Source organism: Cynara cardunculus, assembly GCF_001531365.2.
Source record: "Cynara cardunculus var. scolymus isolate 2C chromosome LG 13, CcrdV1, whole genome shotgun sequence".
Taxonomy (NCBI): domain Eukaryota; kingdom Viridiplantae; phylum Streptophyta; class Magnoliopsida; order Asterales; family Asteraceae; genus Cynara; species Cynara cardunculus.
Window position 1 is genome coordinate 18280078 of NC_037540.1, and position 11482 is coordinate 18291559.

Below are 11482 nucleotides of genomic sequence, written 5' to 3' on the forward strand. Positions count from 1 at the left end.
AAGTCATAGTGTATTACAGACTTAAGTCATTCTCGCCACATCAACTGTTGCAATAATCCTTTTAAAACACCAGTTTTTGACATAATGTTTTAATAAATGTTGCAATAATCCTTTTAAAACATCGCTTAATTTCTAGATTTTCAACCTCTGACTTCAAAACTCCACCCTTATATGTCCAATATATAATTAGGCTTCAATTATATAATTTGTAAAAACATATTGTTTTAATAAAATTGGTCAACTCTAATTTTGATTGGTTTTGACTTTTGACCGAATGAACTGGTCCAAATAGAAACTTGGTCTTCACAAAATCAAAGAACCAAGCTAGATACCTTGTAATCAAAGTAGTTGCTCAAAAATCCGATCAAATCAATCCAAACTAACGTGAAATGATTCAATTTAAGGTAACTTGATGTCTAATTGAATTGTAAAAATTTTAAATCGACTTAATTGATATTGAGTTACTTTTATTTGAAAACAACTTAAACTGATAAACCCAATATTTTTTTATTTCTTGGATTTAATATAATTGATGATTATCTATTAATATGTATATTAGACAATTCTCTTTATATACAAATAATTTCAACTATTCTCCATCTTCATATAACTCCATTTTATATATGCTCAGTAACTATGAACACACACATATACATATATATATATATATATATACTAGGTTTGATCCTGTGTGTTACACGGGGTAATTTGAAAAAATTAAATTATGTCAGGAACTTATCTTATATATATGAATGATCATCGAGAATACGATGCGACTTCAGACTTGTACTCTTGAAATAACTCTAAAGTATAATTGTCAAGAATAACTCTAAAAAATGATTCTCTAGACTTGAATTTAGAAATTAAAACTATATCAATAATTAGTTAAAATGAAGTTAACTCTCGAATAAAATTAAATTTAGAAATGAAACTATATCAGTAAATTGAATTTAAACTTAAAAGTAAATTTAGAATGACTCTTCAGACTTGTACTCTTAAAATAACTCTGAAAAATGACTTCAGACTTGTACTCTTGAAATAACTCTGAAGTAAAACTCTTTAAACTTCAAAGCTTTGTATAGGCAAGCCAGAACCTCTGCATGCACTATGCAGAGGCTCTACATGCACTATGCAATGGCTCTACATGGTGCTTCGTCTGGAAAAGAAGACTTCAGAGTTCGGGTGAACTAACTCTGGATAATGACTATTCAGACTTGTATTATGGAAATAACTTTGAAGTAAAACTTTGAAGAATGACTCTTTAGACTTGTACTCTTGAAATAACTCTGAATTATAAAATCAATCCCACTAAATCAGAGTTCAGACTTCTAATTTGGAAGAAAAAAAAGATTTCAGAGTTCGGGTGAGCTAAGTTTGAAAAAAAAAGACTTCAGAATTCGGGTGAGCTAACTCTGAAGAATGACTATTCAAATTTGTACTCTTCATACTTGTAGAAGACTTCAGAGTCCAGATTTCTAAGTCTGAAAAAGAAGACTCCAAGCTTCTTTTTCTAAGTCTAAAAAAAAGACTTTAGAGTTCAGACTTCTAAGTCTAAAAAAAAAGACTTCAGAGTTCAAACTCTAGAGTTTAGGTGAGCAAAGTTTGAAAAGGCAGACTTTAGAGTTCGGGTGAGCTAACTCTTTAAAATGACTCTTCATACTTGTACTCTTGAAGCAACTCTGAAATATAACTCTGAAGAATGACTTTAGACTTGTACTATTGAAATAACTCTAAAGTATAACTTTAAAGTATAACGTTAAAGAATAACTCTGAAAAATGACTTTTCAGACTTGAATTAAGAAATGAAACTATATCAATAATTAGTTAAAATGAAGTTAACCCTAGAATAAAAATGAATTTAGAAATAAAACTATATTTGTAAATTGAATTTAAACTTAGAACAGCGCATGTGTCAAATCTAAAGACAAAGTCTGGAGACCTTGTGAAACAGCCCACAATGCTAAATATGATATAAAATCTTGTGTAACCCAAAATCCATGTAATGAAACAGGAGAAAATATGGATTAACAAAAACTTTATCAGTTACAGCACAAACATCTAAATAACACTTCTGTACATTTTTCCCTTGCCTTTATCTTGAGATGATAGATGACCTGCAAAACAGATTAGTCCAATAATTGAGCGTTAGACCAGAAGGTCTAGTGAGTGTATCTTTCTTATACAAAACATAACATTTTTTAAAATCCAAGATTATAACAAACCTGGATCTTAATAAATCATTTCATCACTCATCTATCACGGTGACACCACCAGTTCATTTATCGCGGTTACACCGCCATTTCATCTATCGCGGTTACACCACCAAATCATCTATCGCGGTTACACGGCCAATTCATCTATCATGGTTATACCGCCATTTCATCTATCGCGGTTACACCGCCAGTTCATCTATCGCGGTTACACCGCCAGTTCATCTATCGCGGTTACACCGACATTTCATCTATCATGGTTACAAAACATTCTTAATCAAAAAAGACACTTATCCAGACAACACTATGTCCGGAGAGACACAAATACGGTCAATACTTTGACCGGTAGGGGAAGTATCCGGCTAAAACTTTGTCGGTAAAAGTTATACGGTTAAAGACACTTATCCGAACAACACTATGTTCGGAGAAACATATATCCGGTCAATGTTATGGCCGGACATCCCCCTATCCGGACAACACTGTGTCCGGATACAAACTCATCACATATGAATTCGGTCGTTGAATAAGGTGATCAATCATACTCTTTAATCCAGACAACACTATGTCCGGAGACCCTCTTATCCAGACATTACTATATCCGGAGACAAACTCATACATTCAAATCCGGTCAATGCTGTGACCAGACTTACTCTAATTCGGTCAGTACTACGGCCAAAGATGAGTCAATAACAGACATTGAAGAAACCATCAACAATTGTAAATGAATCACTTTGAAGCAAAATATTTCTAATACAAGGTCAAATCATAAGCCAAGCATAAGATAATCGGATACAGAAAGCTATATCACTCACCTTTGCCTTTGAAAATGGCTTTTAAGTATGTTTCTTCTTATGATCTTCACGAACTAATGTCTCCCAAATCAGCCTAAAAAACTTTCCCATTCGTATGCACTTGCTATTCATAGCAAGTGCATAGCCGCCCTTTCAAGGCTTAATAAGAAATCTTCTCAATTAAACTAATCCATCCACACACAACCACTCATATATACATATCTATGTACATATAATTACTTTTCTAATTCTTAAAGAAACTGAATATTACAATATCCCTTCCTTAGAAGAATTCCGTCCCAGAATTCCACTAAGTAAACATATAAGGATATTTCATTCGCATTTCTGACTCTGATTCCCAGGTGGCGTCTGGCCCTTTATGATAATGCCACTGAACTTTTACTAACCCGGTCTCTTTATTCCGCAGTTTCTTTACCTTAAAGTCAAAAATGGCCTTTGGGTTTCTTCAAAACATAATTTCTCATCAATCTTAATTTCTGGTAGAGGCACTGCTACATCTGGATTTACTAAAAACTTCCTCAAATTTGACACGTGAAATGTGTCATGAATACCCCTTAATTCCAATGGGAGTTCTAGTTCGTAAGCTACCTCTCCAATTCTTTCAATGATAGGAAAGAGTCCAATATACCTTGGGCTCAACATTCCTTTATTTCCAAAGCGTACTACCCTTTCCACGGTGATACTTTTAACATTATTCTATCTCCAATTTGGAATTCAATTGGCCTTCAACGTTTATCTGCATAACTTATTTGCCGATCTTGAGCCACTTTCATTCGTTCCCAGATTTGAAAAATTTTATTCGTTGTTTGCTGCACTAACTCAGGCTCAGCTAACTGTTTCTCACCTATCTCATTCCAACATAATGGAGTTCGACATTTTCGTCCATACAAAACCTTAAAAGGTGCACCTTGAATACTCGAATGATAATTGTTATTATATGCGAATTCTACCAAAGTTAAATGACTATCCCATGATCCCCCAAAATCAATAACACAAGATCTAAGCATATCTTCTAGAGTCTGGATAGTTCATTCACTTTGTCCATCCGTTTGAGGATGATAAGTTGTATTTAACTTAATTTGTGATCCCATCTCTCTTTAGAAACTTTTCTAGAACATAGAAGTGAATCGACTGTCTCGATCGGAAATTATTGATAGGGGAACACCATGACATGACACTACCTTATCAATATACAATTTTGCCAATCTCTCCATTGAATACGATTCTTTCATTGGTAAGAAATGCGCAGACTTGGATATACAATAACCCATATGACATCATAACCTCTCGATGTTCTTGGTAATTTGGTTATGAAATCCATAGTAATATGATCCCATTTTCAGACCGGGATTTCTAAGGACTGCAATTTACCATACGGACGTTGGTGTTCTATCTTCACCTGTAAACAGGTCATACACTGCTCAACATGTTTAGCTATATCTTTCTTCATGCCTGTTCACCAATAATATTGTTTTAAATCCCGATATATTGTTGTTTGTACCCGGGTGGATAGCAAAACGTGATTTGTGAGCTTCGCTTAAAATACGTTCTCTAAGATTACCATAATACGATACCCAAATTCTGTTTTGGAAACTCCAAAATCCCCTGTCATTCTTTTCAAATTCAAATACCATTCCACCAAGTCTTTCTTGTTTAATCTTATCCTCATTCATAGCTTCACTTTGAAATTCTTGCAATTCTTCTTGAGTACTTGGTAGTAACTCAACTCATAAAGCTATAGCTTTGATGGTACCACTTTTCTCTTGACGGCTTAAAGTATCAGCCACCACGTTTGCTTTTCCTGGATGGTACAAAATTTCACAATCATAATCGCTAACCAATTCTAACCATCGTCTTTGGTGCATATTCAAATCTTTCTGATGGAACAAATGTTGTAGACTCTTATGATATGTGAAAATTTGACATTTCATTCCATATAAGTAGTGCCTCCATATTTTTAAAGCGAACACTACTTCTGCTAACTCCATATCATGAGTAGGATACTGATTTTCATGATCCTTTAACTTCCTTGAAGCATAAGCAATTACCTTCACACGTTGCATCAATACGCAACCCAAACCCATCTTCGAGACATCACTATAAACCACAAAATCTTCCATTCCATCTAGTAAAGATAGAATTGATGTACTGCATAATTTCTCTTTTAATATTTGAAAAGCCTAAGCTTGAGCCTCTTCCCATTCAAACCTTACATAGTGGAGTAGTTATACGAGAGAAGTCTTGTATAAACTTGCAATAGTACCCAACCAATCCAAGAAAGCTTCTGATTTCGGTTGGGGTTTTCGGCGCTTCCCATTTTTCAATGGGTTCAATCTTGAGAGGATCTACTTTAATGCCCACTTCCGAAATAACATGACCTAGAAATTGAACCTCTCGTAGCCAGAACTCACACTTTGACATTTTAGCATATAACTTTTCTTGTTTCAATAATTCCAAAAGTAGACGCAAATGATGAGCATGCTCTTCTTCTGATCGAGAGTATATCAGAATATTATCAATGAAGACAATCATAAATTTGTCAAGATATGGATGATACACCCTATTCATCATATCCATAAAGGTTGCAGGTGCATTTGTAAGTCCAAACGGCATAACCAAAAATTCATAGTGTCCATAATGTGTAGGGAATGTTGTTTTTGACACATCTTCGTCCCGAATCTTCAATTAATGATAATCGGATCGTAAATCAATCTTTGAAAAATAAGTAGCCCCAACCAATTGATCAAAAAAATATCAATTCTCAGAAGATGATACTTATTTTTTATCTTTAATTTATTTAATTCCCGGTAATCGATGCACATTCTCATTGATCAATCATTCTTTTTCACGAATAACACTGGCACACCCCATGGAGATATACTTGGTCGAACAAAACCTTTATCTAGCAAATCTTTCAGTTGTGACATCAATTCCTTTAATTCAGACGGAGCTAGCCTGTATGGTATACGCGCAACTGGCGCTGCCCCAGTCAGTAACTCAATTTGAAACTCTATTGATCAATCCAGAGGTAAACGTGTTAAGTCTTCCGAAAATACTTTCGGAAATTCTCTTACAACTGGAATATCCTCCATCTTTTTCTTTTCTTTCTTCAAGTCAATTGCATAGGCAAGAAAGCTGACACATCCTTTATGTACGTACTTTCAAGCCTTTAAAACAGAGATAAGGCTGGAATAACGATCCCGCCTGTCACCATAGATTATAACCGGTCCCTTCCCCGATAGATCTATATGAATCATCTTTTCAGTGCAGACTATATTAGCTTGATTTTTAGCTAACCAGTCCATGCCCACAATTATATCAAACTCTCTTAAGGGTATGGGAAATAACTGTATAGGTACCTCACACCCTTCTATATTTATGGAACAATTATCAATCATATCCTTAACCGATACTTCACTATCGTTTGTTGTTTCCACTATCAATACCTCATCTAACGTTTTAGATTCTAAGTGCGCATAATTAACAAATGATGGCGATACATAAGAACGATTTGCACCAGAATCAAATAAAACTTTGGCACATACTAAATTGACAAAGAATGTACCTGTCACTACTTCAGGGTGTTCTTCCGCCTTGCCTCTCGTCATCTGAAAGGCTAGTCCTCTAGCAATCGTCTCACCACGTCTTATTTTTCCACGACCACTCGGAGCATTACGATTAACTGTTGGCCCGCGGTTAGGTGGAACATAACCAGATCCTCGACCCCCAACAAAAACAGATCCTCGTCCCTTAGTTTGCGGACAATCAGCATTCACATGCTGAGAGGAATTGCAGGTAAAACATCTTCGTACCATTTGATAGTCTTGAGCTATATGACCTGTTTCTTGACATTTAAAACATACTCGTGACTCTGTATTGCAATTTCCTTGATGTACTTTATGACATCGTGTACATGCCTTATCAGTAAACCTCGGGACTGGTCGATTCAGATTTTCACTAAACCTTGGCCTACGAAAATCAGTCGTTACGACTTCCCTTTTTCTTTTATCCCCAACTCTTTCTTGTGATTGGCGATTAATATCTTGTTCCAAAATTTCTGCAACGTCAACCGCTGCCTGAAATGTTAATGGATTTCTAGACATCACATATTTTCGGAGATTAGACTCCAAACCCCATATATACTTTCTAACTTTACTACTTTCAGATACAATATATGCTTCAGCAAATCGAGACTGTTCCATGAAAACTTTCGTATACTGATAAACTGACATGTTTTCTTATTCCAAACGAAGGAAATCATCCTCTAACTTTCGAACAGCTGCTTTAGGACAACATTGCATCTTAAATTTCACCACAAATTCCTCCCACAACATGGTCTTTAAAATATTTGGATCTGAACTTGACAAAATCTCCCACCAATATAGGGTACTTGACCTCAGTCGAGACACAGTAAACATAACTTTATCTTCCTCTGCACTTTTACTGATTTGCAGACTTAATTCAACTTTCTTAAGCTAGCACATGGATTTAACAGGGTCACGTTCTTTGGAAAACTTAGGAGGTTTACAAGCAAGAAACATCTTGATATCCCCTTCTTTTTGAATTGAGGACGAAGTAAGGGGTACCGACGTATTTGTTGCCAGTGTACTAGCTCCGGCTTCTTTCTGATAATCTGGATCCCTTACTTCTTCAGGATTGTTTTTGTGCCAAACGTCCCAAAAAACTTACCAAATTCTCTTTATTTTCCTAATTCAGCGGCCAACATTTCCTGGGTAATAAAACCAGGATCAGGAACATTACTTCTACCTATTGCAACCTCTTCCTCGGCCTGACATAGAACTCCCATGTGCCAATAATTCTTGTTCCATATGAGTTTCTTGTTGAGCATTTCTCCCCCTTCCTCGACCCCGACTTCGACTTCATGTTTCTATAGTCATAACATATTTTGGATCCTCTTCTCTGTTTATCATTCCTCTTCCACGACCTTTTCCATGACCAGTAGAAGTCCTTCCCGATTGATTAAGATTATCTGCCATCTTTTTTTAGTTTTTGAATTACTTTAATGTCCTTTCTAGAACAATAAACACACATACGATTATTCACATACCAATAGGTTCAACTATAACATATTCCCATGTTCATAGTCCCAGTGAAACCTATTATCACATATTCCGCACCTCTAGTTTAAGTCTAAGTATTAAGAAAATAACCAGATCCCTTAAACTAAGGCTTTGATACCAACAGAAACAGCCCACAATGCTAAATATGATATAAAATCTCAACATATTTCTCATATGTCAACATAACAGTTGTTGTATAACCCAAAATCCATGTAACAAAACAGAAGAAAATATGGATTAACAAAGACTTTATCAATTACAGCACAAACATCTAAATAACACTTCTTTACATTTTTCCCTTGCTTTTATCTTGAGATGATAGATGACCTGCAAAACAGATTACTCCAATAATTGAGTGTTAGACCAGAAGGTCTAGTGAGTGTATCTTTCTTATACAAAACAGAACGTTTTTTAAAATCCAAAATTATAACAAACCTGGATCTTAATATATCATTTTATCACTCATCTATCGCGGTTATACCGCCAATTCATCTATCGCGGCTATACCGCCAATTCATCTATCGCGGCTACACCGCCAGTTCATCTATCAGGGTTACAAAATATTCTTAATCAGAAAAGACACCTATTTGGCAACTCTATGTCCGGAGAGATACAAATACGGTCAATACTTTGACCGGTAGGAGAAGTATCCGGCTAAAACTTGGCCGGTAAAAGTTATCTAGTTAAAGACACTTATGCGGACAACACTATGTTCAGAGAAGCATATATCCGGTCAATGCTATGGCCAGAGATCCCCTTATCCGGACAACACTGTGTCCGAATACAAGCTCATCACATATGAATCCTGTTGATGAATAAGGTGATCAATCATACTCTTTAATCTGGACAACACTATGTCTAGAGACCCTCTTATTCAGACATTACTATGTCCGAAGACAAACTCATACATTCAAATCCGATCAAGGCTGTGACCGGACTTACTCTAATCCGGTCAATACTATGGTTAGAGATGAGTCAATAACGGATATTAGAGAAACCATCAACAATTGTAAATGAATCACTTTGAAGCAAAATATTTCTAATACAAGGTCAAATCATAAGCCAAACATAAGATAAGCGAATACAGAAAGCTATATCACTCACCTTTGCCTTTGAAATTGGCTTTTAAGTCTGTTTCTGCTTGTGATCTTCACGAACTGATATCTCCTAAATCAGCCCAAAACAACTTTCCCATTTGTAATAGCAAGTGCATAACGACCCTTTCAAGGCTTAATAAGAAATATTTTCAATTAAAATAATCCATCCATATACAACCACTCATATTTACATATAATTACTTTTCTAATTCTTAAAGAAACTGCATATTACACCTTGAGTTTAGAATTATTCAACTACTCAATATCTTTAAAAAACACCTAATGGTAAAGTTTGCATCACACAGAGCAAAACCAACCAGAGCTCCTTTGGTTCTTAAGGACTAGAGCCCCTTGTGGACTCACCAACCCAAAAGCAAGATCAGAGCTCATCTTGTCAACAAGAGCCTCTGGTTCGTCTATCCAGAGCCACTGGGTCAAAAAAAAATGTTAAACACTTAAAGAATTTGAGTTCCAATTACAACTAAAGACCCTCTGGTTAAACATGAAGATCAACCAGAGACCTTATGGTTCCTTTATGATGGATTGGAATATTTTTTTCAAGGTTCAAATAAACAACTAGAAGCAAAGCCATCCAGAAGCCAGACCAACTAGAGGGGCTCTGGCTTACAAGACTAAGTCTAAGTTATACAGACTTATTTTCAAAGTCTAGATAAGTTTATTACAAGACTTGTACTCTTGAAATTACTCTGAAGTAAAACTCTTCAGACTTCAAAGCTCTGTATAGGAAAGCTAGAAGCTCTTCATGCACTATGCAAAGGCTCTGCATGATGCTCCGTCTGAAAAAGAAGATTACAGAGTTAGGATGAGCTAACTCTGCAGAATGACTCTCAGACTTGCACCTAGAAATAACTCTGAAAAATGACTTTTCAGACTTGTACTCTTGAAATAACTTTGAAGTATAAAATCAATCCTATTAAATTAGAGTTTAGACTTCTAAGTTTGAAAAAAAGACGTTCGAGTTCAGACTTTAGAGTTCGAGTGAGCTAAGTCTAAAAAAGAAGACTTCACAATTCGGGTGAGCTAACTCTGAAGAATGACTCTTCAGACTTGTACTCTTCAGAATTATAGAAGACTTTAGAGTTTAGATTTCTAAGTTTGAAAAAGAAGACTTCGGACTTCTTTTTCTAAGTCTAAAAAAAGACTTCAGAGTTCAGACTTCTAAGTCTGAAAAAGAAGACTTCAGAGTTCAGACTCCAAAGTTCAGGTGAGCTATGTTTGAAAAAGCAAACTTCAGAGTTCAGATGAGCTAACTCTGAAGAATGACTTCAGATTTGTTCTCTTGAAATAACTCTAAAGTAAAACTTTTTAGTAAGTCGAATTTAAAATAAAATGAAGTTAACCCTAGAATAAAATTGAATTTAGAAATGAAACTATATTAGTAAATTGATTTTAAACTTAGAAGTAAACACCATTTTTTTTGGGAATCAGTTACCACACGAATTGATTAACCCAAGAATAATATCAATTGCATCCTAAATTAGTGGGATTGATTGAATAAGATGACAAATGTCAATCAAATGAGTATAATTGTGTCTAGATATGTTCAAATGAGTCTAATTGAACTACTAATGTAAATTGTGTCTAAATAAGTGTTTAGGCGGGAAAACAAGAAAATCGACTTACCAGAAGATGACACGTGTCACCCAAGTTACTTATATATTATAAGTATATATATATATAAGGAAAGGTTCAATTGAGAAATGGTAAATATTTGAGAAGTAAAGAAGTGATCATAGCATTTCATCTAGTCAACATTGATGCTTTGACCGTGAAGCACCGGATAATTCCTCGCATGAATATGCGAAAGATAGAATGGTAATTTCGTAACTTTTACAAATAGATGGCAAACGGGTTCACATGTGAACCCTTGTGATTCACATATGGATTATATGTTCATATGTCAACCCGTTAATTAGTTCAAATGTGAACTATTTAACTAATTCATATATAAACTCACACAGGTTCATATATGAATCAGTTAATTAGTTCATATGTGAATCACATAAGTTCATATATGAATCAGTTAATTAGTTCATATGTGAATCAGTTAAAATAATTGTTAGATCCCATAATGCAAAATGTAAAAAGTAATGAAAAACAATAAGTGATGAAGAACCAGAAGACCGATGAAGACATCAAGACAGAAAAGACTAAGTCTGGATCGATGGAAAGACTAACCAAAGCATCGATGGAAAGACCAACCATCGAACCGATGGACCAAGTACAACCAGCGGATCGATGGATGATGCGATGGAAAGTGT